This window comes from Aquarana catesbeiana, linkage group LG02 (assembly GCF_042186555.1).
Source record: "Aquarana catesbeiana isolate 2022-GZ linkage group LG02, ASM4218655v1, whole genome shotgun sequence".
NCBI lineage: Eukaryota > Metazoa > Chordata > Amphibia > Anura > Ranidae > Aquarana > Aquarana catesbeiana.
Window position 1 is genome coordinate 470,251,040 of NC_133325.1, and position 27,488 is coordinate 470,278,527.

Below are 27,488 nucleotides of genomic sequence, written 5' to 3' on the forward strand. Positions count from 1 at the left end.
TTCGTGGTATCAAGGAGAGGGATCGTTACTGGCTGGCAACCCTCCTTGATCCACATTACAAGGGTAAGGTTGCGGACCTTATCTTGCCATCACAGAGGGAGCAGAGGATGAAACATCTTCGGGAGGCCTTGCAGAAAGGTCTGTGCAACGCGTTCCCAGAGACTGGGAGGTAACAAAAACTCCTGTTCCTGGACAACGTGTTGCTGAGGCTTCGGTCAGTCAAAGAAGGAGCGGTGGAGAAGGTGGCCGTCTGACCGATGCGTTCAGACAATTTTTTAATTCGCAGCCCCAAGGTATGATTGGTTCAAGCAACCATCGCCAGTGTCTGTTTTACATGGTGCAGGAATACCTAGGGGCAAGATCTGACTTGGACACCTTTCCCACCGAAAATCCTCTGGGTTACTGGGTCTTGAGGATGGATCACTGGCCAGAGCTTGCACAGTATGCAATTGAGCTACTGACCTGTCCTGCATCCAGCGTTCTTTTGGAACGCACATTCAGTACTTCTGGAGGCTTTGTAACCGATCACAGGGTGCGCCTGTCCACCGATTCGGTCGATCGACTGACCTTCATAAAAATTAATCAGTCTTGGATCACCACCAGCTACCAAGCACCTGATGCTGATGTAACCGAATAATTTTTTTTGAAATGTCAGATCCCTTTAAGACTGCCTATGCTGAGTGACTATCCTGTTATGCTGAATGACTATCCTTTTCATCCTCAATGATCATGCTGATAGCTTGTAAGAATATTTTTGGTTCTGGGCACCGCCACCAGTGGCTAAGGCCCAATTTTTCAGCCCCTGTTTAACGGGCGTGTAATTACAATTTTTGATGCAATATTTTGCAAGGAGGGTTCGTTGCTGCACTCAACTAGAGTATTTGTGAGGGGTTGCAGTGTTGTGGCACCAGTGCCTAGGGCCTAATTTTTCAGCCCCTGTTTAACAAGGGGCATGTAATTACAATTTTTGATGCAATACTTTGCAGCAGGGCTTGTTCCTGCGCTCCAACTAGAGTATCTGTGAGGGGTTGCAGTGTTGTGGCTCCAGCACCAGTGCCTAAGGCCCAATTTTTCAGCCCCTGTTTAACAGGGGCGTGTAATTACAATTTTTTATGCAATACTTTGCAACAGGGCTCGTTCCTGCGCTCCAACTAGAGTATATGTGTGGGGTTACAGTTTTGTGGCACCAGTGCCTAAGGCCCAATTTTTCTGTCCTTGTTCAACAGGGACATGTAATTACAATTCTTGATCTAATATTTCACAGCAGGTCCTGTTTCTGCGCCCATCAAGAGTAACTGTGAGGACTTACAGTGTTGTGGCACCTGCATCACCACTACCAAAGGCCCAATTTTTCTGCCTCTATTCAACAGTTGCTCGTAATTACAATACTTGATCTAATATTTCACAACAGGGCCCGTTTCAGCGCCCACCAAGAGTAACTGTGAGGACTTACAGTGTTGTGGCAACACCACCACCAAAGGCCCAATTTTTCTGCCCCTGTTCAACAGGTGCATGTAATTACAATTCTTGATCTAATATTTCACAGTAGGGCCCGTTCCTGCGCCCACCAAGAGTAACTGTGAGGGCTTATAGTGTTGTGGCAACACCAACACCTAAGTCCTCAATTTATATTGAGCAGGTCCCTACTTTCAAACATTCAACTTACAAACGACTCCTACTTGCAAACGGAAGGAGACAACAGGAAGTGAGATGAAATCTAGCCCTAGGAAGGGAAATTCTCTCCTGTAACAGTTGATATGGGGAAAACGTGTCTCCTCTCCACTGATGCTTTATCAACAATCCTTGTTTCACTAAAACCCCCAAATCGTCAAAAAACATTTGTCATTGGGACAGAAAGTGAGGTGAAATCTTCTGAAATGGTGCACAGACAGCAAAACAAATGTCACCGGGGTGATAACCCTTCCCTATGTTTTGAAAAAAGCTTAAAATAGATTTTTTGGCTGGAGCTACACTTTAAAAATGTACCAGTTCAAAATTACAAACAGATTCTACTTAACAACAAACCTACAGTCCCTGTCTTGTTTGCACCGCCTGTATACTGCTGTTCAGAGTATATAGGGCCTGGGGGCCTTTTTTAATTTGGGTGCGGGGTTCCCATTAATATCCATATAAGACCCAAAGGGCCTGGTAATGGACTGGGGGGGGTACCCATGCCGTTTGTCTCACTGATTTTCGTCCATACTGCTGGGACCCAACTAGGGATGAGCTTCGTGTTCGAGTCGAACCCATGTTCGACTCGAACATCGTCTGTTCGCCCGTTCGCCGAATTGCGAACGATATGGGCTGTTTGCGCCAAATTCGTGTGGCGTGTCACGGCCCATAATTCACTGCGGCATCGCAGTGCATTGCTGGCTGATGATTGGCCAAGCATGCACTATGACCCGCATGCTTGGCCAATCACAGCGCCGTCTGAACAGAGAGCCGTAATTGGCCAAAGCCAAGGAGGCTTTGGCCAATTATGGCTCAGGGGATTTAGCACACGCCCCACACTATATAAGGCCGCCTGCACGGCAGCCCTGTGTAGTGTGTGTTCCGACGTTCATAGATAGAGAGAGAGAGAGAGACAGACAGTGTCATTTGATTTGAGTTAGATAGATTAGGCAGAACAGTCAGTCAGTTAGCTGCACTCACAGTGTGTATGTAAGTGCGTATTGTGTATATATATATATATATGCATCCAAGGTGTTGCATATATATATATATATATATATATATATATATATATATATACACACTGTATTCAGTTTAGCTAGATCCGTTCCTGTCATCTTCTTACTGACAGGCAGGCTTGTCTTGTTACAGTATTTACAGCTACCTGAAGAAAATTGCTGGTGTTCTTTTGATCCTATTAGTACCACAGTCAGGCAGCTAGACTATTTACAGTTAGTGCAGTGCCTCCTGCTCACAATGTTCAGCTAAACCCAAAGTTAGTGGGGTGCGTCCTGCTCACAGTGTTCAGCTAAACCTACAAGTTAGTGCGGTGCGTCCTGCTCACAGTGTTCAGCTAAAACTACAAGTTAGTGCGGTGCGTCACAGTGTTCAGCTAAACCTAGAAGTTAGTGCGGTGCGTCCTGCTCACAGTGTTCAGCTAAAACTACAAGTTAGCGTAGTGAGACCTCTGCACAGTGTTCATCTAAAGCTACAAGTTAGTGCGGTGCGTCCTGCTCACAGTGTTCAGCTAAAACTACAAGTTAGCGTAGTGAGACCTCTGCACAGTGTTCATCTAAAGCTACAAGTTAGTGCGGTGCGTCCTGCTCACAGTGTTCAGCTAAAACTACAAGTTAGTGTGGTGCGTCCACCTCACAGTGTTCAGCTAAACCTACAAGTTAGTGCGGTGCGTCCTGCTCACAGTGTTCAGCTAGATCCATTCCTGTCATCTTCTTACTGACAGGCAGGCTTGTCTTGTTACAGTATTTACAGCTACCTGAAGAAAATTGCTGGTGTTCTTTTGATCCTATTAGTACCACAGTCAGGCAGCTGGACTATTTACAGTTAGTGCAGTGCGTCCTGCTCACAGTGTTCAGCTAAAACTACAAGTTAGTGGGGTATGTCCACCTCACAGTGTTCAGCTAAACCTAGAAGTTAGTGCGGTGTGTCCTGCTCACAGTGTTCAGCTAAAACTACAAGTTAGTGCTGTGCGTCATGCTCACAGTGTTCAGCTAAACCTACAAGTTAGTGTAGTGAGACCTCTGCACAGTGTTCATCTAAAGCTACAAGTTAGTGCAGTGCGTCCTGCTCACAGTGTTCAGCTAGATCCGTTCCTGTTATCTTCTTACTGAAAGGCAGGCTTGTCTTGTTACAGTATTTACAGCTACCTGAAGAAAATTGCTGGTGTTCTTTTTATCCTATTAGTACCACAGTCAGGCAGCTAGACTATTTACAGTTAGTGCAGTGCGTCCTGCTCACAGTGTTCAGCTAAAACTACAAGTTAGTGGGGTACGTCCACCTCACAGTGTTCAGCTAAACCTACAAGTTAGTGGGGTGCGTCCTGCTCACAGTGTTCAGCTAAACCTACAAGTTAGTGTGGTGCATCCACCTCACAGTGTTCAGCTAAACCTACAAATTAGTGCGGTGCATCCTGCTCACAGTGTTCAGCTAAAACTACAAGTTAGTGCGGTGCGTCCACCTCACAGTGTTCAGCTAAACCTACAAGTTAGTGTGGTGCGTCCTGCTCACAGTGTTCAGCTAAAACTACAAGTTAGTGCTGTGCGTCCTCCTCACAGTGTTCAGCTAAACTTACAAGTTAGCATAGTGAGACCTCTGCACAGTGTTCATCTAAAGCTACAAGTTAGTGCAGTGCGTCCTGCTCACAGTGTTCAGCTAGATCCGTTCCTGTTATCTTCTTACTGACAGGCAGGCTTGTCTTGTTACAGTATTTACAGCTACCTGAAGAAAATTGCTGGTGTTCTTTTGATCCTATTAGTACCATAGTCAGGCAGCTGGACTATTTACAGTTAGTGCAGTGCGTCCTGCTCACAGTGTTCAGCTAAAACTACAAGTTAGTGCTGTGCGTCCTCCTCACAGTGTCCAGCTAAACCTACAAGTTATTTTTTTGCAAGCTCTGCACGGTGTTCAGCTAAAGCTACCTGTAGAAGGTTGGTGGTGTTCTCATACTACAGGCAGGCAGTTGATTTTGCTAGCTGCAGTATCAGTACATATATATATATATATATATATATATATATATATATCCCAACTTAGTGCAGCTACAGGCCATTAGTATGTCTGGAAGGCCAGGAAGGAGAGGCAGACAGTCACAAGCCAATAAGAGAGGGCAAGCAGGCTCTGTGTCTAGTGCTGGTCGTGGAGACGGTGCATCCTCATCAGCACGTGGCCGTGGGACACGCTTGGCCTTTTTTTCGGCAGCTGGCCGTGTTGAGCCGCAACATGCGGAAGACTTGGTCGAGTGGATGACCAAGCCGTCCTCATCCTCCTCATCCTCTCTCACCCATGCCCAGGGTACTTTGTCTGGCAAAGCAGCGGCCTCTTCCCTTGGCTCAATGTCATCAGTGACTCCTTCCCTAGCCCCACCATGTCCTCCTGAGGAGTCCCTCGAACTGTTTGACCACAGTGTTGAGTACATGCTCCAGGAGGATGCCCAGCATTTGGAAGGCTCTGATGATGATACTGAGCTTGATGAAGGCAGTAACGTGAGCACGGACAGAGGGGGTGCCCAAGAAGGACAGCAATCTGGCAGTCATGCTCCCCCTGCTGCAGCATACTGCCAGGTTTGCTCCAGTGATGAGGAGGGAGGGGATGATGAGGTCACTGACTCAACGTGGGTGCCTGATAGGAGAGAGGAGGAGGAGGAGGCGGCACATCACCACCAGCCTAAGGGCAGCACCTTGACTGCATCACACCCCAAAGCTCCACATGTGCAGGGCGCTGCAGTCTCTGCGCGTTATTCAAAAAGTTCTTTGGTGTGGGCCTTTTTTGAGACGAGTGCATCAGATCGCACCGCTGCTATTTGCAACATATATCTCAAGCGTATCTCGCATGGCCAAAACATCTCCCGCTTGGGTACCACATGCTTGACCAGACATATGTTGACCTGCCATGCAGTTCGTTGGCAAGCGTATCTAAAAGACCCACACCAAAGAACAAAGAGGACCTCTCCTTGCTCCTCATCAGCTGAGATCTCCAACCCCACTATACCTTCAGTCCTCTCTGAGACCTGCACTGAGAGGAATGAAGGTGTAGTATTAGGTGTGTCACAGCCAAGTACTTGTGGACAATCTGCATTTGGTACACTGACGTCAGATTGTACCAGGCAAATTTCCCTGCCCCAGCTTCTGCACCGCCGAAAGAAGTTTGCTCCCAGCCATCCACATGCCCAGCAGTTGAATGCTAGCTTGGCAAAATTGCTAGCACTTCAACTGCTGCCTTTTCAGTTGGTAGACTCTGCCCCCTTCCGTGAGTTTGTGGAATGTGCGGTTCCTCAGTGGCAGGTACCCAAAAGCCACTTTTTCTCACGGAAGGCGATTCCGGCTCTCTACTGGCATGTGGAAGGCAATGTCCATGCCTCGCTGGACAGGGCGGTCAGCGGTAAGGTGCATATTACCGCTGACTCATGGTCCAGCAGGCATGGACAGGGACGTTACCTAAGTTTCACGGCGCATTGGGTGACTCTGCTGGCAGCTGGGAAGGATGCAGGACAAGGTGCAGTAGTGTTGGAGGTTGTTCCACCACCACGCCTCCAAAATGCTAATGATTGTGACACACCTCTCTCCTCCACCCCCTCCTCTTCTTCTTCCTCCATGGCCACTTCCTGTGCTTTGTCCTCGGAACCAGCGGAGCTCCGTAGCTATTCAAGGGGCTATGCAAGTACGCAGGTCAAAAGATGCCATGCGGTGCTTGAGCTGGTGTGCTTGGGGGACAGGAGCCACACTGGGGCAGAGGTTCTGTCAGTTCTGCAGGGGCAGGTTCAGAGGTGGTTGACGCCACGCCAACTTAAGGCAGGAATGGTGGTTTGTGACAATGGCACCAACCTCCTCTCTGCCCTCCGACAGGGACAAATGACCCATGTGCCCTGTTTGGCTTACATCCTTAACTTGGTGGTGCAGCGGTTCCTGGGCAGGTACCCAGGCTTACAGGATGTCCTGAGGCAGGCCAGGAAAGTCTGTGTGCATTTCCGCCGGTCATATAATGCCAGTGCTCGGCTGACGGACCTCCAAAAGGAGTTTAACCTGCCCAAGAACTGCCTAATCTGTGACATGCCCACCAGGTGGAACTCAACGTTGGCCATGTTGCAGCAGCTGCACACGCAGCAGAGGGCCATCAATGAGTACCTGTGCGACTATGGCACCAGGACAGGGTCAGGGGAGCTTGTTTTTTTTCCCCACGCCAGTGGGCCATGATCAGGGATGCATGCACTGTCCTGTCACCATTTGAGGAGGCCACGAGGATGGTGAGGAGTGACAGTGCATGCATCAGTGACACTGTCCCCCTTGTCCACCTGTTGGAGCACACGCTGCGTGGAATAATGGACAGGGCACTTGAGGCAGAACAGAGGCAGGAAGAGGAGGACTTCCTTAGCTCTCAAGGCCCCCTTTAACCAGACAGTGTTCCTGCGTGCCCGCCGATCACACAGGAAGAGGAGGAGGAGGAGGAGGAGGAGGAAGATTGTGTCAGTATGGAGGTGGAGCCTGGCACTCAGCATCAGCAGCAGTCTTTAAGGGATCAGTCCCAAGAAACACATGGACTTGTACGTGGCTGGGAGGAGGTGGCTGCGGACCATGTCGTCCTTAGTGACCCAGAGGACTCCGGACCGAATGCCTCAGCAAACCTACGCTGCATGGCCTCCCTGATCCTGCAAAGCCTACGTAAGGATCCTCGTATTCGTGGTATCAAGGAGAAGGACCAATACTGGCTGACAACCCTCCTTGATCCACGTTACAAGGGTAAGGTTGCGGACCTTATCTTGCCATCACAGAGGGAGCAGAGGATGAAACATCTTCGGGAGACCTTGCAGAAAGGTCTGTGCAACGCGTTCCCAGAGACTGGGAGGTTACAAACTCCTGTTTCTGGACAACGTGTTGCTGAGGCTTCGGTCAGTCAAAGAAGGAGCGGCGGAGAAGGTGGCCGTCTGACCGATGCGTTCAGACAATTTTTTGGTCCGCAGCCCCAAGGTATGATCGGTTCCAGCAACCATCGCCAGCGTCTGTTTTACATGGTGCAGGAATACCTAGGGGCAAGATCTGACTTGGACACCTTTCCCACCGAAAATCTTCTGGGTTACTGGGTCTTGAGGATGGATCACTGGCCAGAGCTTGCACAGTATGCAATTGAGCGACTGGCCTGTCCTGCATCCAGCGTTCTTTCGGAACACACATTCAGTGCTGCTGGAGGCTTTGTAACCGATCACAGGGTGCGTCTGTCCACCGACTCGGTCGATCGACTGACCTTCATAAAAATTAATCAGTCTTGGATCACCACCAGCTACCAAGCACCTGATGCTGATGTAACCGAATAATTTTTTTTGAAATCTCAGATCCCTTCAAAGACTGCCTATGCTGATGCTGAGTGACTATCCCTGAGTAATTATCCTCTTCCTCCTCAATCATCACGCCGATAGCTTGTAAGAACATTTTTGGTTCTGGGCACCACCACCAGTGCCTAAGGCCTAATTTTTCAGCCTCTGTTCAACAGGGGCATGTAATTACAATTCTTGATCTAATATTTCACAGCAGGGCCCATTTCTGCACCCACCAAGAGCGAGTGAGGACTTACAGTGTTGTGGCACCACCACCACCAAAGGCCCAATTTTTCTGCCCTTGTTCAACAGGGGCATGTAATTACAATTCTTGATCTAATATTTCACAGCAGGACCCTGTGAGGGCTTACAGTGTTGTGGCCACAACAACACCTAAGGCCCAAATTTCTGTTGAGTATATAGGGCAGGCCCCTACTTTCAAACATCTAACTTACAAACGACTCCTACTTGCAAACGGAAAGAGACAACAGGACGTGAGATGAAATCTACCCCTAGGAAGGGAAATTCTCTCCTGTAAGAGTTAATATGGGAAAAACATTTCTCCTTTCCAATCCTTGTTCCACAAAAAACCCCAAATTTTCAAAAAACATTTGTCATTGGGACAAAAAGTGAGGGGAAATCTTCTGAAGAGGAGGAAAGACAGCAAAACAAATGTCACAGGGGTGATAACCCTTCCCTATGTTTTCCAAAAAGCTTAAAAAAGATTTTTTGGCTGGAGCTAAACACGTTAAAAATGTACCCGTTAAAAATTACAAACAGATTCTACTTAACAACAAATCTACAGTCCCTGTCTTGTTTGCACCGCCTGTATACTGCTGTTCAGAGTATATAGGGCCTGGTGGCCCCACACCTTTCCTTATTTTAATTTGGGTGCGGGGTTCCCCTTAATATCCATACAAGACCCAAAGGGCCTGGTAATGGTCTGGGGGGTACCCATGCCGTTTGTCTCACTGATTTTCATCCATATTGCCAGGACCCGACATTACATTAAACCCGCAAGCAGTTTTAAATGAGATTTTTTCCTTTAAAAATGACATTTTGTGCAGGGACTGTTCTAAACACGGGAAACACGCGCCACTTTACAGGCATACTATAGACACACCCCATGTACGATATTTAAAGGAATATTTCACTTTTTTTTTTCCCTTTAAGCATCATTAAAATCACTGCTCCCAAAAAACGGCCGTTTTTAAACGTTTTTTTTGCATCGATACAAGTCCCCTGGGGTAGGACCCGGGTCCCCAAACCCTTTTTAGGACAATACCATGCAAATTAGCCTTTAAAATGAGCACTTTTGATTTTGAACGTTCGAGTCCCATAGACGTCAATGGGGTTCTAACGTTCGTGCGAATTTTCGGTCCGTTCGCAGGTTCTGGTGCGAACCGAACCGGGGGGTTGTTCGGCTCATCCCTACTCAGCATATGCAGTCTTCAGGGGATCCCACATCCATAGAAAAAACAATTGGTTACATCAGCATCAGGTGCTTGGTAGTTGGTGATCCAAGACTGATTCATTTTTATGAATATGAGCCGATCAACAGAGTCTGTGCACAGGCGCACTCTGTGATCGGTTACAAAGCCTCCAGCAGCACTGAATGTGCGTTCAGAAAGAATGGATGCAGGACAGGCCAGTAGCTCAATTTCATATTGTGCAAACTCTGGCCAGTGGTTCATCCTCAAGACCCAGTAACCCAGTGGATGTTCTGGTGGAAAGGTCTCCAAGTTTAATCTTGCCCCTAGATATTCCTGCACCATGTAATTCAGATGCTGGCGATGGTTGCTGCATAGGTCAGCTGGCCACCTTCTCCACCGCTCTTTCTGTGACTGAAGCCTCAGCAACACGCTGTCCAGCACCAGGAAATTGTAACCTACAAGGCTCTGGAAACGCATTGCACAAACCTTTCTGCAAGGCCTCCCTAAGATGTTTCATCCTCTGCTCCCTCTGCGAAGGCTGGATAAATTCTGCAACCTTACCCTTGTAACATGGATCAAGAAGGGTTGCCAGCCAGTAATGATCCCTCTCCTTGATACCACAAATCCTAGGGTCCTTTCGCAGGCTTTGCAGGATCAGGGAGGTCATGCAGTGTAAGTTTACAGAGGCATTCAATCCTGAGTCCTCTGGGTCACTAAGGATCACATGATCCTCAATCATCTCCTCCCAGCCACATACAACTCCATGGGTTTCTGGGGGGTTGGACCTATATAAGACTTCCAGAGGAATCCCAGCACAGGAGATTGCACTGGAGACTGCACCGGTGGCGGAGATTGTACCAGAGACACCGACTTGTCCCGCAGGTCGGAGCGGAGCGGACACTCAGGTGAATTCTGTGCCAATCTGACTTAGAACAACGGCAACACCAGCAGCAGTAAACCCCAGCGTTTGAAATAGTATTACGCTATTCGGGCTCCCTCTCTCTCTTTCATGATGTTCAATGCATAATGGAATCTCCTCATAACCAGCACTAAGGATGGTTTTTATCCTGCAATGCTACACAGTGGCACATACTGTGGATGTCTTTGACCCCAGGAGGGGGAGAAGGATCTGCAATAGAACAGCGCCATATCTACTTTGTTTTTCCTTCATTTGGAGAGGAGGTTCGTGCCACTGTCACATACAACCATTATTGGCTGAAGCTGGCGTGGTGTCAACCACCTGTGAGCCTGCCCCTGCAGAGCTGACAGAATCTCTGCCCAAATGTTGCTCCTGTCCCCTAAGCAGACCAACTCAAGCACCGCATGGTATCTTTTTGCCTGAGTGCTTGCATAGCCCCTCGAATGCCTACGGAGCACCGCTGGTTCAGAGGAGAAATCTGCAGAGAAAGAGGCCATAGAAGAAGAAGAAGAGGAGGGGATGGAGGAGAGAGCTGTGGTAGAATCACCACTAGCATTTTGGAGGAATGGTGGCATAACAAGCTCCAACAATACTGAACCCTGTCCTGCATCCTTCCCAACTGCCAGCAGAGTTACCCAGTGCGCCGTGAAAGAAAAGTAACGTCCCTGTCCATGCCTGCTGGACCATGAGTCAGCAGTAATATGCACCTTACTGCTAAACGCCCTGTCCAACGAGGCCAAGACATTGCCTTCCACATGCTGGTAGAGAGCCGGAATGGCCTTCCGTGAAAAGAAATGGCGTTTGGAAACCTGCCACTGAGGTACCACACATTTCACAAATTCACGAAAGGGGGCATAATCTACCAGCTGAAAAGGCAGCAATTGTAGTGCTAGCAATTTGGCCAAGCTAGCATTCAGACACTGAGCATGTGGATGGCTGAGACCGAATTTCTTTAGACGGTTTAGCAACTGGGGTAAGGAAATTTGCCTGCTAAAATCTGATGTTGGTGTACCGCTAGCAGATTGGCCGCAAGTACATGGAAAACCTATTTCTATACCTTCATTCCTCTCAGTGCAGGTTTCTTAGAGGACTGGAGGTATAGTGGGGTTGGAGATCCCAGCTGATGAGGAGCAAGGAGAGGTCCGCCTTGTTCTTTGATGTGGGTTTTTTAAGTGCTGTTGCCAACGGACTGCATGGGAGGTCGTCATATGTGGTGTTGAAGCGGCTGCTGTTTTGGCCGCTCTTGATACGCTTCAGACATATGTTGCAAACAGCAACTGTGCGATCTTCTGCACACGTGTCAAAAAAGGCCCACACCAAAGAACTTTTCAAAATATGTGGGGAGTCAGCAGTGCCCTACACCTGCTTAGCTCTGCGGTGTGATGCAATAGGGTGGCTGCCCTTAAGCTGCCCCCTGGAGGGCATCCTGCCTCGTTGGAGATGTGCCTCCTCCTCCTCTCTTCTATCAAGCACCCAAGTAGAGTTAGTGACCTCATCATCCCTTCCCTCCTCATCACTGGAGCAAACTTGGCAGTATGCTGCAGCTCAGGGAACATGACTGCCAGTTTCTTGACCTTCTTGGGCACCCCATCTTTCTAGGCACACGTTACTCCCTTCCTCAATCTGGGTACCATCATCGGAGCCTTCAAATCGCTCCGCACCCTCCTGCAGCATGTACCCAACACTTTGGTCGAATAGTTCGGGGGACTCCTCCGTGCATGATGGTGGGGCTAGGGAAGGAGTGACTGTTGGCATAGAGCCGATGGAATAGGCCGCTTTGGTAGCTGCATTTTCAGGCAAACTACTCTGAGCCTGGGTGACAGAGGATGAGGAGGATGAGGAGGGCTTTGTTATCCATTCCAACGCTTATGCATGTTGTGGCTCAATAACATGGCCAGCTACAGAATAAAAGGACAAGCGTGCCCCACGGCCACGTGCTGAGGATGTGCAGGGGCTGATTTACGAACATGTTGGCGCATTTGCTTGCGCAGGAATAGTTATTGTGACATGGCGCACACTTAAACAAATAGAAACCAGCTGGTGACTTGCGCGGAATCGTTGCGTGCATGGGCGCAGACACATTCTTAAATACAGAACAGACATCAGGCACTTGCTCATTGTAATGCTGATCATGTTAATGAGCTTTTCCTTATCACAAGAAGAATATTCCAGTTTTATTCCATTCATTAATTTATTTTTGAAACAACTCAATAATCATTCTAGAGATCTTCCTCCTATCAACTGTGTGGATGTTCCCTGAACTTGGATGTGAAATGTCATAATTGTCAAAATGTAATTGTGTGCATTTTATGGTGATAATCTATAATCATTGGTGGACCCAAAACTTCCATGAAAACATCTTCTTAATACATGTCTGTGTATTATGCATTCTGGACAATTCATTTCCCCATACACTGTGCAATGTGATTGGATAACGTATAAAACTACTCATCTATCTGAGCAATTCTTTCCCCATACACTGTGAAATCTGATTGTATAACATCTAAATCTACTCATTTGTCTGAGCAATTCTTTCCCCATACACTGTGCAATGTGTAAAGGGTTAATACCCAAAAAGAGAAAGCAGCTTGTGTCTGGTAGTGTAGCTGATTAGTAACTCCTATTCAGAATGTGTCAGCACAAAACCAGATGCAGTTCCCTGTGCTTTTTTTCTGCATCAAAAAACGTATGGAAAGTAGGTTATATGGTTTTCAATAGCATAGTTCACACCAGTGCAGTCAGTTCCAGTGCGTTCCAGTTCCAGAAAAAAAAGTAGAACATGCTGCATTTTTTCTGCACCAGACCGCATCAAAAATGCACTGGAACGCACCATAACGCACCTAAATGCACCGCAACACACTTGTCCTTATTTAAGGTTAAGAAAAAAGAGGGGGGGGGGGAAAGCACTGGACTGCATCAAAAATGCACTGGAACGCATCAAAAATGTGCATGCAGAAAAGGACCTGGAACATATCCGGACTGCGTTTCTATGGGGTGAAATGGCCCTTAGGCTGAATTCACACCTATGCAGTTTTAGTGCATTTTGCAGATTTGCACTACAGAACGTGTTCCATAGGAAACCATGTTAAATGGACTGTACTGCAAATCTGCAAAATGCAAAAAGCACTAAAAATGCATAGGTGTGATTCAACCAAATGCATGCAGTGTTTTCCATGTATTCCAATGGCTCTAGTTCACACCATGCAGTCAGTTTCCAGTCAGTTCCAGTGAAGAAAAAAAGCGCACGGAACTGCATCTGGTGTGAACTGGCCCTCAGAACCTTAGTTCTGAGGGCCAGTTCACACCAGATGCAGTTCCATGCAGTTCCATTTTTTCTGCACCAATACAGTCAGTTCTGAAACTGACTGCATGGTGTGAACTAGAGCCATTGGAATACATGGAAAACACTGTGCATGCATTTTTAGTGCAGAAAAAAAGCGCACGGAACTGAACGGAACTGTGTCTGATAGTAATGTTGTAACCTCTTTTTAAGGGCCAGTTCACACCACATGCAGTCCAGTGCGTTTTTTTTGCATCAAAAATGCATGGAAAGTAGGTTATATGGTTTTCAGTGGCATAGTTCACACCAGTGCTTGCAGTTCCAGTGTGTTCCAGTTCCAGAAAAAAAAAGTAGAACATGCTGCATTTTTTCTGCACTGGACTGTACTGGAATGCTGTAAAACGCATCAAAAACGCACTGGAATGCACCTAAATGCATCAAAAATGCACTGCAACACACTTGTCCTTATTTAAGGTTAAGAAAAAAGAGGGGGGAAAAAAAGCACTGGACTACATCAAAAACGCACCTGGAAAGCATCAAAAATGCACTGGAACGTATCAAAAATGCGAATGCAGAAAAGCACCTGGAACGCACCCGGACTGCATTTCTATGGTGTGAACTGGCCCTTAGAACAAGCATGAAAAATATGTTGCTCACAAAGAGGGGAGTATTTCCAGCATATTATGTGTGTGATCATGTGTGTGTCTATGGGTAGTCCCCCCCATTAAAAAAAAAAAATCTATCTATATTAAAATTAGCCATCATATGTCATTTATTTCTTCAAAACAAACTGTAGCTATTTCTCTTGATCTTTCTATCCCTATAAATCTACATATGAATGTGATACATATATATATATATATTATAATAAATCTATATGAGAAAAAAACACACACACACGGCATACATTTATGCAGATTTTGACCCTGAATATGTAATGTGTCTAGCCAATTAAGGACCAAGCCTATTTCTGTTTACAAGTTAAAATCCGTATTTTTTTGCTTAAAAATTAATTAGAACCCTCAAACATTATATATATTTTTAGCAGAGTACAATGGATATTATTGCAGTAATTTATGTTACAATGTATTTGCAGAACGTTCTTACAAACGCATTTTTATTTTAAAAAAAAATCTTTTTTTTATTAAAAAAAATAAGAAAACAATAAAGGTACCCCAATTTTTTTTTATAAAATGTGAAGGATGATGTTTCACTGAGTAAATTGATATTCAACATGTCATGCTTTAAAATTGCACACGCTCGCGGAATGGCGACAAACAACGGTACTTAAAAATCTCCATAGGCGACGCTTTAAAAATGTTTACAGGTTGCCTGTTTAGAGTTAGACCCCTTTCACACTGAGGCGCTATAACGCTAAAAATAGCGCCTGCAAAGTGCCCTGAAAGAGCGGCTCCATTCACTCCCGAGGGCTTTCACAGTGGAGACACAGCAGCGGCTGTTTCAGGGCGCTTTGCAAGCGCTATTTTTAGCTCCTGCAAAACGTCTCAGTATATAAGGGGTCTTCATGTACAATCTGTGGCATTTAAACTCCCCCTTAATGTAAACCCAAGATAACAAAAAACAGGGAAAGTCTTTGGGGTTGATTTACTAAAGGCAAATCCACTTTGCACTACAAGTGCAGTTGGTGGAGATCCGAGGGGGACATGCAAGGAAAATAAAAAACAGCATCTTTGCTTCTACGCGATTGGATGTTAAAATCACCAATGCTTCCCCTCAGATTTTCAGCGACTACACTTGTACTACAGAGTGGATTTGCCTTTAATAAACCCAAAAACACCTAAGAATTTGGGGTGTACACAACAAAATGCTATAGTGCAATTTGCCTAATGGGGCCACTAGTTAGATTGACCTGTGTGTCCCCAAGGAAAGGCATTATTAGGGTTTAACCCTCACTTCCTGTTTGGCTATGTGACAGGAAGTGAAGCCAATTTTAAGAAAAGGGACACAAAGCCCAACCTAAAAAAAGGACAAAAAGAGGTTCTAACACTCACTTGTTTTCCCTCAAATGCCCACAATTAGAATAGGATTGTCTTGAGCTAGATTTTAGCTTAGTGCTCTAAATCAGTGCTTCTCAACTCTGTCCTCAAGTACCCCCAACAGGCCATGTTTGCAGGTTTACCTTCATCGTGCTTTAAATCAGTCAATGGCTTTGTATTTTGGACAGCTATTTTAGCCAAGATAAAATTCCCAAAACATGTCCTGTCGGGGGTACTTGAGAACTGAGGCAGAGAACCACTGCGCTAAAATGGAAAATTGAATACTTACCTCTTTAATTTCTTTCCTGGTGCCTATCCATGGCAGCATACACACAATCCATGTAATGAAGGCACCAGGAACTTAGACAAATCACACCTCTTTTGGGATTTGCCATGCCAATCAGCCTAGTTAAGCTGCAGCTGGGAAATGTGTTGCATAACAAAAAAAACACACAAACCAAAAATTTGCTACAAATTTTATTGATCAAAACAGGACTTGGAAAAGAGGAAGGAAAGCAAAAATCACATGTATGTTAATTTGAGACAGTAACAGAATATGGTTAACATGAGTTAAAAGGACTGCGCCCACAAATGGATAACTATTAAGGATTTAAAAACATTAGTCAACATTTTGAGAATGTTTTTGCAAAATAATGCAGCACAGAATTAAATCAAAGTGAACAACCTACAAACAACACACATTGACATCAAACATATTTCAGGGGAAAATATCACCCACCCAAAAAATACAATAAACCAAAGTAAAAAGAAAAACTTACTCGAAAACACGTCTGTTTTGCAAAGACATAAACAAAATACATAGAGAAAATACACGTTTTACAAACTCAAGAAGGACACCCAAATGTAACACACACTTTGTGTGCTAATGAGGCAATTGCAAACACATGCACAGTCCATGCAAAACACAAAATGCAAGTTCACCCAATGTAGAGAGAACTTCAAAGTGGGTACACCTGTTAAGGATGTCCTTAAATTACTAACCCAAAAAACACACTCTGAGCATGCCCAGAAACATCCAAGTGCTGTTCACACACAAAAAAATAAAATAAAGTCCCTGAGCATGCCCAGACCAACACAAATGCAGCTAGCACCAAATAAGCCACCCCACTGTCCAAAATTAAACACATAATCCAGCATGTCCTTAATTAAGGTTAAGAAAAAAGAAGGTTGAAAAAAGTACTGGACTGCATCAAAAACGCACCAAAAACGTATCATCAATGCACTGGATCACATAAAAAACGCACATGCATCTGGACTGCGTTTCTATGGAGTGAACTAGCCCTGAAGCTAGTAACTTGGGGGGGGGGCTTACTCTGCCTGTAAAGTGGTGCATCTGTGGCATGTATCCAAAATGCTGCTTCAAAGATGTACGGCTTTAGAGAAAACATCCAAATTGACATTGCAGCTGCAAGATTTTAACACAAAACTAAAAATAGCCTGCCCCCCCAATACATACAAGGCCATTTGGAGCTGTAAAGGCTTAAAATGAGAACCCCCAGGTGAAAAATACCACCCCAAAATCTAAAAATATTGTGCCCCTCCCACGCACTAACAAACCCCTAGCCAAACACACAGCAAGCCAGCCCATGAAAGGGGGGTGGGTGCTTAGGGGCAGGAGGGGCTCGGGCACCCCCAAAAGTCAACCACCTTGTCCCCATATTCAGGCGGACAAGGGCCTCTTCCACACAACCCTAGGCTGGGGTTGTGGGGGGCTGCAGACAGGGGGGCTTTACAGAATGTGGAAAGCCCCTTTAAACTGTTGGGTACAAGGTGCTTTGTGGTTGGTATTGGGCTGAGCCCAACATGCCCCAAAGACAGCCAGCTATGTTGATTGGATGTGGCCTTGTATGTTTCAGGAGGGGGTTGGGTGATCGCTCTTCTCGCCCCTTTCCTAGCTGGCCCTGTTGTTTGCTCTGAAAAAGGATGTGGTTTGGATTGGTGAAGGCAGCTCACAGCCTTTGGAGATTGGAGAATGGAGTGTGGAGTTCCCCTTTAAAAGCAAAAACTAGCCCAAGGAAATCATATGTATTAGAGGGGGAAGGTTAAATGCCCTTTTAGGAGGAGCTAAACATAACATAATTTTAACAAGGTGAATGTCACATGTTGACAACGTAACATGCTAACATGACCTGTGTGCAAATATCCGACAAAAAAACACATAAAAGTGAACCAGCATAAAAAAAAAAAAAATGTCAAGTTTAGAGGTGCGCCCGTTCAACCCACGCAAATGTATTTACGTTGCTTGACACTTACTAAGATTTTGGCCACGCAGTGAACCAATGCATTTGAATGAGCGCAAATGCCGCTTGCGCATGCGCAGTGCTTAAATTGACCTCACACAGTTCTAAATGTACTTGCAGGCACAGCAAACTTGTTCAGAAAAAGTTACTTTCTCATTCTATTTTGGGCATATTTGTTACTTGGGCAGTTATTACTATACTTCTTCACATCACCCCACATCACCCCCGAAATATTGGCACTTCCAGCTTCTTTTAATTTTGAGTTGAAGATGTCCTGTGCCATGTCCATAGTGGCGCAGTGATTGCCTCCTCCCATGCGCCAAGATTACTGTAGTAAATGGGGAATATTGTTTCATAAATACCACAACGTACGTTGCGCCTCAGCGTGTGCCTCAACTCATGGCGCAAACGGTTTGTAAATCAACACCCGTGTATGGGGAAATGAATTGCTCAGACAAATGAGTGTATTTAAAGGTCATCCAATCAGATTGCACAGTGTATGGGGAAATGAATTGCTCATACAAATAAGTGTATTTAAAGTGGAGTTCCACCCAAAAATGGAACTTCCACTTTTTGGATTCCTCCCCCCCTCCGGTGTCACATTTGGCACCTTTCAGGGGGAGGAGGGGGAGGAGGGAGCAGATACCTGTCTAATACAGGTATTTGCTCCCACTTCCCGGCATAGATCACCACGGCGCTTGCGGTCACCTACGCCACTTCCGGCGCCTACACTGTCCTCCCCCGCTGTATTCTGGGAGACACACAGGTCCCAGAACACAGCAGGGACCAGAGAGGATGCACAGCGTGACTCGCTCATGCGCAGTAGGGAACCAGGAAGTGAAGCTGCATGGCTTCACTTCCTTATTCCCCTACCGCGGATGGCGGTGGCAGCAGCCAAGAGCCAACGGACAGATCGGCTTCGGCTCCCTGGACAGGTAAGTGTCCATATATTAAAAGTCAGCAGCTGCAGTATTTGTAGCTGCTGGCTTTTAATATTTTTTTTTTTTCAGTGGACCTCCGCTTTAAACGTCATCCAATCAGATTGCACAGTGTATGGGGAAAGAATTGTTTAGATAGATGAGTAGATTTATACGTTATCCAATCAGATTGCACAGTGTATGGGGAAATGAATTGTCCAGAATGCACAATACACAGACATGTATTGAAAAGATGTTTTCATGGAAGTTTCGGCTCCACCAATGATTATAGATTATCACCATAAAATGCACAATTACAAGTATAGGGAACATCCGCACAGTTGTTGATAGGAGAAAGATCTCTAGAATGAATATTGAGTTGTTTCAAAAAGAAGTGAATGAATGGAATAAAACTGGAAGCAATATTCTCCATGTGATAAGGAAAAGCTCATTAACATGATTAGAACTACAATGAGCAAGTGCCCAAAGTATAAGCAGTTGTGCACGCTGGAGAACGCAGATGCGCCTGTGTGCAACACACATATTTAACAAGCTAAAGCGTGTGCGCCCTGTCAGGCGAGGATGAAATGGTGTGCTTTGACAATGCGCATGTGCAGTTGAGTAAGCTGAAAGAAGGGTGTAAAAAGGCTTGATTAGTTGTAAGACAGATCTACATGTTCTGGACAGAATTTGTGCATTTAAACAATATTATATACATACTTTTTAGCCTGGTAACAGAAGATGGTAAACTGTAGTAAAGTTATCCACAGTATTCAGACAAAAATTTAGAAGATTACACTGGCTGTGCTTGCTAATGGTAGGTGCGAAGGATTGCGCAAGTGCGCAATAGCGCTTCCTATGTAAATATGGTTTGGTGCATATAAGTGCACTATAATTTTTGATAAATGTCTTGAGTCCCGTTTTTTGTGCAATTGCTCCAATTTCTCCACTGCACCACAGGCGCAGGTCTTTACTAAATCACCCCCACAGTGTCCAAGACCAGCACTGTCGACTGTAGACACAGAGCCTGCTTGCCCTCTTTTAGTGGCCTGTGAGCTTCTGCCTCTCCTTGGTGGCCTTCCGGACATGCTGTAAATTTTGTTTAGCAAAACCACACTACACTTTATTGTGTACTGTGTACACCACCAGAAAAATAGTAGCAACTGCACTACGGGTGCACGGTACTGTGTACACCAACAGAAGTGTAACAACTATGGGTGCACTGTATGTGTTGTGTACACCCCCAGGAAAGTAGTAGCAACTGCACTAGGGGTGCACGGTACTGTGTACACCAAGGGGTTGATTTACTAAAGGCCATTAGACTGTGCACCTTGGAAAGTGCAATTGCACTCTGCAAGTGCAGTTGGTAGAGAGCTTAGTAAATGAGGTAAAGCTTCAATTTGCAAAGAATACCCAATTACATGCAAGGAAAATAAAAAAACAGCATTTTTGCTTTCACATGATTGGTTGATGAAAGTCAGTAGAGCTTCTGCTCATTTACTAAACTCTGGAGCAACTGCTCTTGCCGTGTGCATCTGCACTTTCCAAAGTGCACAGTCTTTTTGCCTTTAGTAAATCAACCCCCAACAGAAGTTTAATAACAACTATGAGTGAACTGTATGTACTGTGTACTGTGTACACCACCAGAAGAGTAGTAGCACTAGCAACTGCACTACGGTTGCACGGTACTGTGTACACCAACAGAACAACTATAGGTGTACTGTATGTATTGTGTACTGTGTACACCACCAGAAAAGTAGTAGCAACTGCACTAGGGGTGCACGGTACTGTGTACACCAACAGAAGTGTAATAACAACTATGGGTGTACTGTATTGTGTACACCACCAGATAAGTAGTAGCAACTGCACTATGGGTTCATGGTACTGTGTAGACCAACATAAGTTTAATAACAACTATGGGTGTACTGTGTACACCACCAGAAAAATAGTAGCAACTGCACAGGGGCGTAACTAGAAATCACAGGGCCCCATAGCAAATTGTTGTATGGGCCCCCCCTGCAAACATAGCCCCCCCACAAAAAAATGAACTAATGCCATTGAACAACAGATTACCACACTAATGTAGCACAGTACCCAGGCAACAGCTTATATTAATTTCGACCAACAAAGTATGCAGTATACTGTATGCAGCCCCTGAAGGACACACATGCATACCCCCATCAGTACAGACACCCCCTACCTCAGTGCAGACCCCCCAGCAGTACAGACAACCCCCTTAGTACAGACACCCCCCTAGTGCAGACCCCCAGCATTACAGACCCCCCCTCAGTGCAAACACCCCCTCAGTGTAGGACCCCCCCAGCAGTACAGACACCCCCCCAGTGCAGACCACCCCCTCAGTACAGACACCCCCCCAGTGCAGACCCCCCAGCATTACAGACCCCCCCAGCATTACAGACCCCCCTCAGTGCAGACACCCCCCTCAGTGCACACCTCCCCCAGCAGTGCAGACCCCCCTCAGTGCAGACCCCCTTCAGTAGTACAGACCCCCCCAGCAGTGCAGACACCCCCCTTAGTACAGACACCCCCTAGTGCAGACCCTCCCCAGCATTACAGACCCCACCTCAGTGCAGACCCCCCCAGCAGCACAGACACCCCCCCTCAGTGCAGACCCCCATCATTACAGACAACTTCTTTCAGTACAGACCCCCCCACCCAAGTGCAGATACCCCATCAGTACAGACACCCCCAACAGTACAGACACCCCCCTATTACAGACCTCCCCTCAGTGTATACAGTGCAGGATCCCCCCAGCAGTGCAGACCCCCCCAGTACAGACCTCCCCTCAGTGCAGACACCCCCCCTCAGTGTAGGACCCCCCCAGCAGTGCAGACCCCCTTCTGTGCAGACCCTCCTTAGTAGTGCAGACCCCCCTCAGTGCAGACCCCCCTCAATAGTGCAGACCCCCTCAATAGTGCAGACCCCCCTCAGTAGTGCAGACCCCCCTCAGTGCAGACCCCCCTCAGTGCAGACCCCACTCAGTAGTGCAGACCCCCCCTCAGTGCAAACCCCCCTCAGTAGTGCAGACCCCCCCTCAGTGCAGACTCCCCCTCAGTAGTACAGACCCCCCCAGCAGCATAGACACCCGCCTTCTTACATACCTCAGAACAGCGCTGACAGTCTCCAGATACACACAGCGGTGTGTGTCCCTCGAGGCTCGAGAGCAGGTTCCTCCTCCTCTGTGGATGTAAACAGAGAGGAGGGGAGGCGGCTTCGGTCCACACCGCTGAGGGACACAGCGGCGTGTGGCACAGCGAGCGGTGTTAGTGGGGCGGCTGCCGCTACCCGAGGGTGTCACCCGGTGCGGCCCGCACCCGCCTAGAAAAGCCACTCACCGGGCCCCAACTCGGCTGCGGGCCCCATAGCCATAGCCATAGTAGTTCCGCCACTGCAACTGCACTATGGGTGCACAGTACTGTGTACTGTGTACACCGCCTGAAGTATATTAGAAAAAGTACACCAAGAATGACCTGCAGTCAGATACACCTAAACTGGATACAGTGCATATATATACCGTATTTATCGGCGTATAACACGCACTTTTTCCCCCTTAAAATAAGGGGAAAATCGTGGGTACGTGTTATACGCCGATCCCCGCTATTTTGTGATCTGTCGGAGAGATCGCCGCCGACATTCACATAGCTTGTATTTTTAAACATGGCGCCGCGGAGTTCGGAGGGACTCGGCGGCGCTCGTTCAGCTGAACGAGCGCCGCCGAGGACACAGTGACTGGGCAGAGCCGAGATACACATAGCCGAGGCTTCTCGGCTATTCTCGGCGCCGTTCACAGTCACGCCCAGTCCCGCCATTGGACCTGTGTTATGTCCATCATAGGGACTGGGCGTGACTGTGAACGGCGCCGAGAATAGCCGAGAAGCCTCGGCTATGTGTATCTCGGCTCCGCCCAGTCACTGTGTCCTCGGCGGCGCTCGTTCAGCTGAACGAGCGCCCCCGAGTCCCTCCGAACTCCGCGGCGCCATGTTTAAAAATACAAACTATACGTTTGTATGTCGGCGGCGACAAGGCTGCACGGACCACTGGGGACAAGGCTGCACTGGGGCAAAGCTGCACTGGGGACAAGGCTGCACTGGGGCAAAGCTGCACTGGGGACAAGGCTGCACTGGGGCAAAGCTGCACTGGGGACAAGGCTGCACTGGGGACAAGGCTGCACTGGGGCAAAGCTGCACTGGGGACAAGGCTGCACTGGGGCAAAGCTGCACTGGGGACAAGGCTGCACTGGGGCAAAGCTGCACTGGGGACAAGGCTGCACTGACAAGGCTGCACTGGGGCAAAGCTGCACTGACAAGGCTGCACTGGACTCTGGGGAAAGGCTGCAGATGAACACTGATGAGGCTGCATTGATGGGCATTTAAATGTAAGTTTTTTTTCCTTAAACTTCCCTCCTAAAAGTTTTTTCCTTAAAATTCCCTCCTAAACTTGGGGTGCGTGTTATACGCCGGCGCGTGTTATACGCCGATAAATACGGTATATATATATATATATATATATATATATATATATATATATATATATGTATATGAGACTGTCTGTATATACCGTATTTATCTGCGTATAACACGCACAGGTATATAACACTCACACTGATTTTAAGAGGGAAGTTTCAGGAAAAAAGCTTAAATTTTTAATAAGGAACTTTGAAGTAAAATAAGGGTCAGTGCCCATCTGCAGCCTCACCATTGCCATCAATGCAGCCTGATCAATGCCCATCTGCAGCCTCACAAGTGCCATCAATGCAGCCTCATTAGTCCACATCAATGCAGCCTCACCATTGCCATCAATGCAGCAGCCTTGCCATTGCCATCAATGCAGCAGCCTCACCACTGCCATCAGAGCAGCCTGATTGATGCCCATCTGCAGCCTAGAGGGGACAGGGAGGGGGGCGGGATGAGCGCCGACAGATTACATACAGTGACAATCTCCTATGATAGACAGAACAGTGGTCCAATGGCAGCCCAGGAGACGGGACTTTCTATTACAGAGGCCGCCAAGTAAACAGGAGATTCTCACTGTATGTAATCTGACGGCGCTCGTCCCGCCCCCTCCCTGTCCCTTCTGAGGCAGCTAAAATTGAAGTATTATAGAACAAGATTGCGCTGCGCTAGAGTAGATCACATTATCATATGAACTTCTCAATGTGACTATAATACCAGAAAAAAATATATAACTGAAAAATCATAAAAAGTGCTTTCACAAAATCGCACAGAAGTGCGATGTGCACATAAAACTAAATATGAATTTTCCAACATATAATCATGATATCGCCCTGATGAAGACACGTGATCCCTGTGTAGAACACAGGAACAGCCTGCAGTCAGATATAGCTAAACTGTATGCAGTGGATATACTGTATATATATATATATATATATATATATATATATATATATATATATATATATATATATATATACGAGACTGCTGTATATATATATATATATATATATATATATATATATATATATATATATATATATAAAATACACTGCAGCTAACTGAATAACCTGCCTGCCTGTTTAATCTAAATGACTCTCTCTCCCCGTCCATGCCAACAACACACTACACGGGGCCGACGTGCAGGCAGCCTTATATAGTGTGGTGCGTGGACTTAGTCCCCCTGAGCCAACAGGCACCCTTCCTTTGGCCAATTATGGCTCTCTTAGCTGAGGACGCTGGGATTGGCCAAAGCATGCAGGTCATGGTGCATGCTTTGGCCAATCATCATACAGTAATGCACTGCGCTCCCGCAGTGCATTATGGGGCGTTACGCACCGCTCGAATTTGGCACGAATGGCCCATAATGTTCGGTTGTCAACGAATGGACAAACAGCCAATGTTCGAGTCGAACTCATGTTCGACCCAAACAGTAAGCTCATCCCTAATTTTGGCAGGTGTGTGATACACTCACCACCTTGAACTCTGACTCTTGGTGCTTGGTGCAAATTTTGTAAGAGAACTTCAAAATTCTCTCTACCTGTTTGTCCGAAAAGTTTACTCCCAAATCTCTCTCCCACTTGGAGATATATGGGAGTCGAAAGGTCAGTGGGGGTGACGCAAGTAGTTGACAGGTCTGAGGCACCACACGGCGTAGCGGAGATTTCTCTATGCACAGTAGCTCGAAGGAGGTAAGACGACGTCTAAATGCGTCTGCTGCGGGTAAGAAGCCGAGAAAGTGGGTTAGCTGCAGTTTGTGCCAAAACGACAATCCCGTAAATGTCTGTGATATGTTGTCTAGAAGCCTATTGTCCACTTATAAGAAAATGCTGGGCCTGAAAAGAAACCTTGGACCTCAGATCCTGAAAACCAGCCTCATGTATTCCTGGAACAAAGACGGGGTTCCCAATCATGGGAGTAAGTGGAGATGGGTCTGGAGAAATAGAGGTGGACTGGAAAATCTTACAGCATGCATGCCATATTTCACCCAACACTGGGTGGGTGAGAACTGAAGTGGGTAGGTTCGTATGGCACCATGGCACAGAGTCTAGCCCGGAGAGGCTCTGCTCCACCTGCACCCATTGTTTAAGAGGGCCATGACGGCACCAATCTGGCACCCTTGTCAGATGACATGCTGCATGATAAAGGCTAACGTCCGGTAACGCTATACCTCCCAGCCGTTTTGGCAGTCGCAGGATTGTTTTGGCTAAGACGTGGAGGCTTCTGAGCCCAAAGCAATAAGGCCAGCGCTCGATTGACTGCTCAAAAAAAGGGTCCCGGGATACGTATTGGTAGACCCTGAAGAGGATAAAGCAAGCAAATCATGATATTCATCTTGATGGTACTACATCTTTCAAACCATGAAAACAAACCATGCTGCCACTTCAAAAGATCTTTTTTGATGGTCTTTAGAAGAGGTAGAAAGTTCAGGGCTAAGATGTTTTCCACCTTATCAGGAAGAAAGATACCTAAGTATTTTATGTGGGAAGTAGCCCATTTGAAGGGGAAGTTGGTCTTAAGAAGGGGCAGCTATGGAGGCAGACATGGAAATGCCAAGTGCCTCTGATTTTTGATAGTTAACCCTAAAAAAAAAATAAACCCTCATAAGTCTTCAATTCCAAGATCAGCTTTGGAAGGGCAACAAGAGGGTTGAACAGGAAAGCTGTAAGCTGCAACTTTTGGTGAGAGTGTTAAATCAAGATGCATACCTGCAATGTCTGGGTTATTCCTGATCCAGCATAAGAAAGGTTCGAGAGTCAAGATGAAGATTAAGGGTGATAGGGGACAGCCCTGCCGGGTCCCATTAGTGATCCCAAAGGAAGGAGAAAGATATCCGTTCACCTTCACCTGGGCCGAGGGGGCAGGAGTAAATTGCATGGATTCAGTGCATCATTCACTGACCTAAACCAATATGCTTGAGAGATTCTGTTAGACCCAATTTACCCTATCAAACACTTATCTCTTAATCCAAGGCAGATATTGATCCCCATATATACCGTTTTAAACAGATAACAGTCTGCAATCCAGGCGCCCTTGGCTCCTTCATAACCTTAGCTTGGTTAGATGTAAGTATCCCATGCTAAGCTATACCCTCTAAATTTCTAACACCCCACATCCAAACACTGTTGTTACACACCTTTTTAAAGTGGTTCTCATGTACCACTATTATTCCCCTCAGTGCGAATCTCCCACCATACTCTTTTTCCCCCCTTAGTCATTCACCCATCCACACCCCCTCACTCATTGACCACCTTCACTTTCATCCTATACCTCACTCTTTTCCCCCCTTTCCTCCCCCCTAAACTCCCCCCTCTCCTCTCCTATTCCCTCCCTTTTCCTTCCATGTGTCCCTTCTCCTTCCCCTCCCCTCCTCCCTCCCCCCCTTATTCTCCCCTTCCCCCCTTCCCTTTCCCTTCTCATCCATTTCCTCCCTGTTTCCTTTCCCCTCTCTTCCTTCCCTCTCCTTTTCACCCCCCCTCTTTCCCCCTCACCACTCCTACCTCCCCTTTCATTCCCATCCCCTTCCCCCCTACCTGTATCTGCGTACCTTATGTATAGCCAATTCTTTTAAACTTGTCTTTTATGTAATAAACTCTGTTATACTTTTACACATTGTAGTACTGAAAGTAATTTCTTTGCCTGGCACCCCCAAAAATCCCCCCAAAAAAACCTTCTCTTGTCTATATATATCTACAGGGATGTTGGTGCCATTTTTCTGACTTTGTCATCTATCCATACCACCACTTTCTATGTAGCTTTAATTGTGTTGTCTCCGGCTTTTCTTGTCAAGACGAAGCCCACCTGATCAGAATGAATCAGCTTGGGGATCAGTTCAAGCATGCGATTCACCAAGATTTTGGTAAACAGCTTGAGGTCAGCATTTGGAAGGATGATCAGATGGTAGTTTTGACAATGCAGCAGGTCCCTTCCTTCCTTCGCAATAGCTGTAATATGTGCTCGAAGTGTGTCTGCTGGAATGCTCCCGTACCTGTGTCATTGTATGCAGAAAGGAAATGAGGAGTCAAAAGGGATGTAAACGTTCTGTAATAAAATAATGATAATAATAATAAAGAATAGAATAACCGTCCGGTCCAGGGGCCTTGCACGTTTTTGTATATGACCATTGCCAGCTCCTCTGCCGAAAGCGGTTCCTCAAGGGCAGCCAACTCCTCCTCCGAAAGGTGAGGAAGGCCCAGGCTTTTGTCTGAAATGTCTG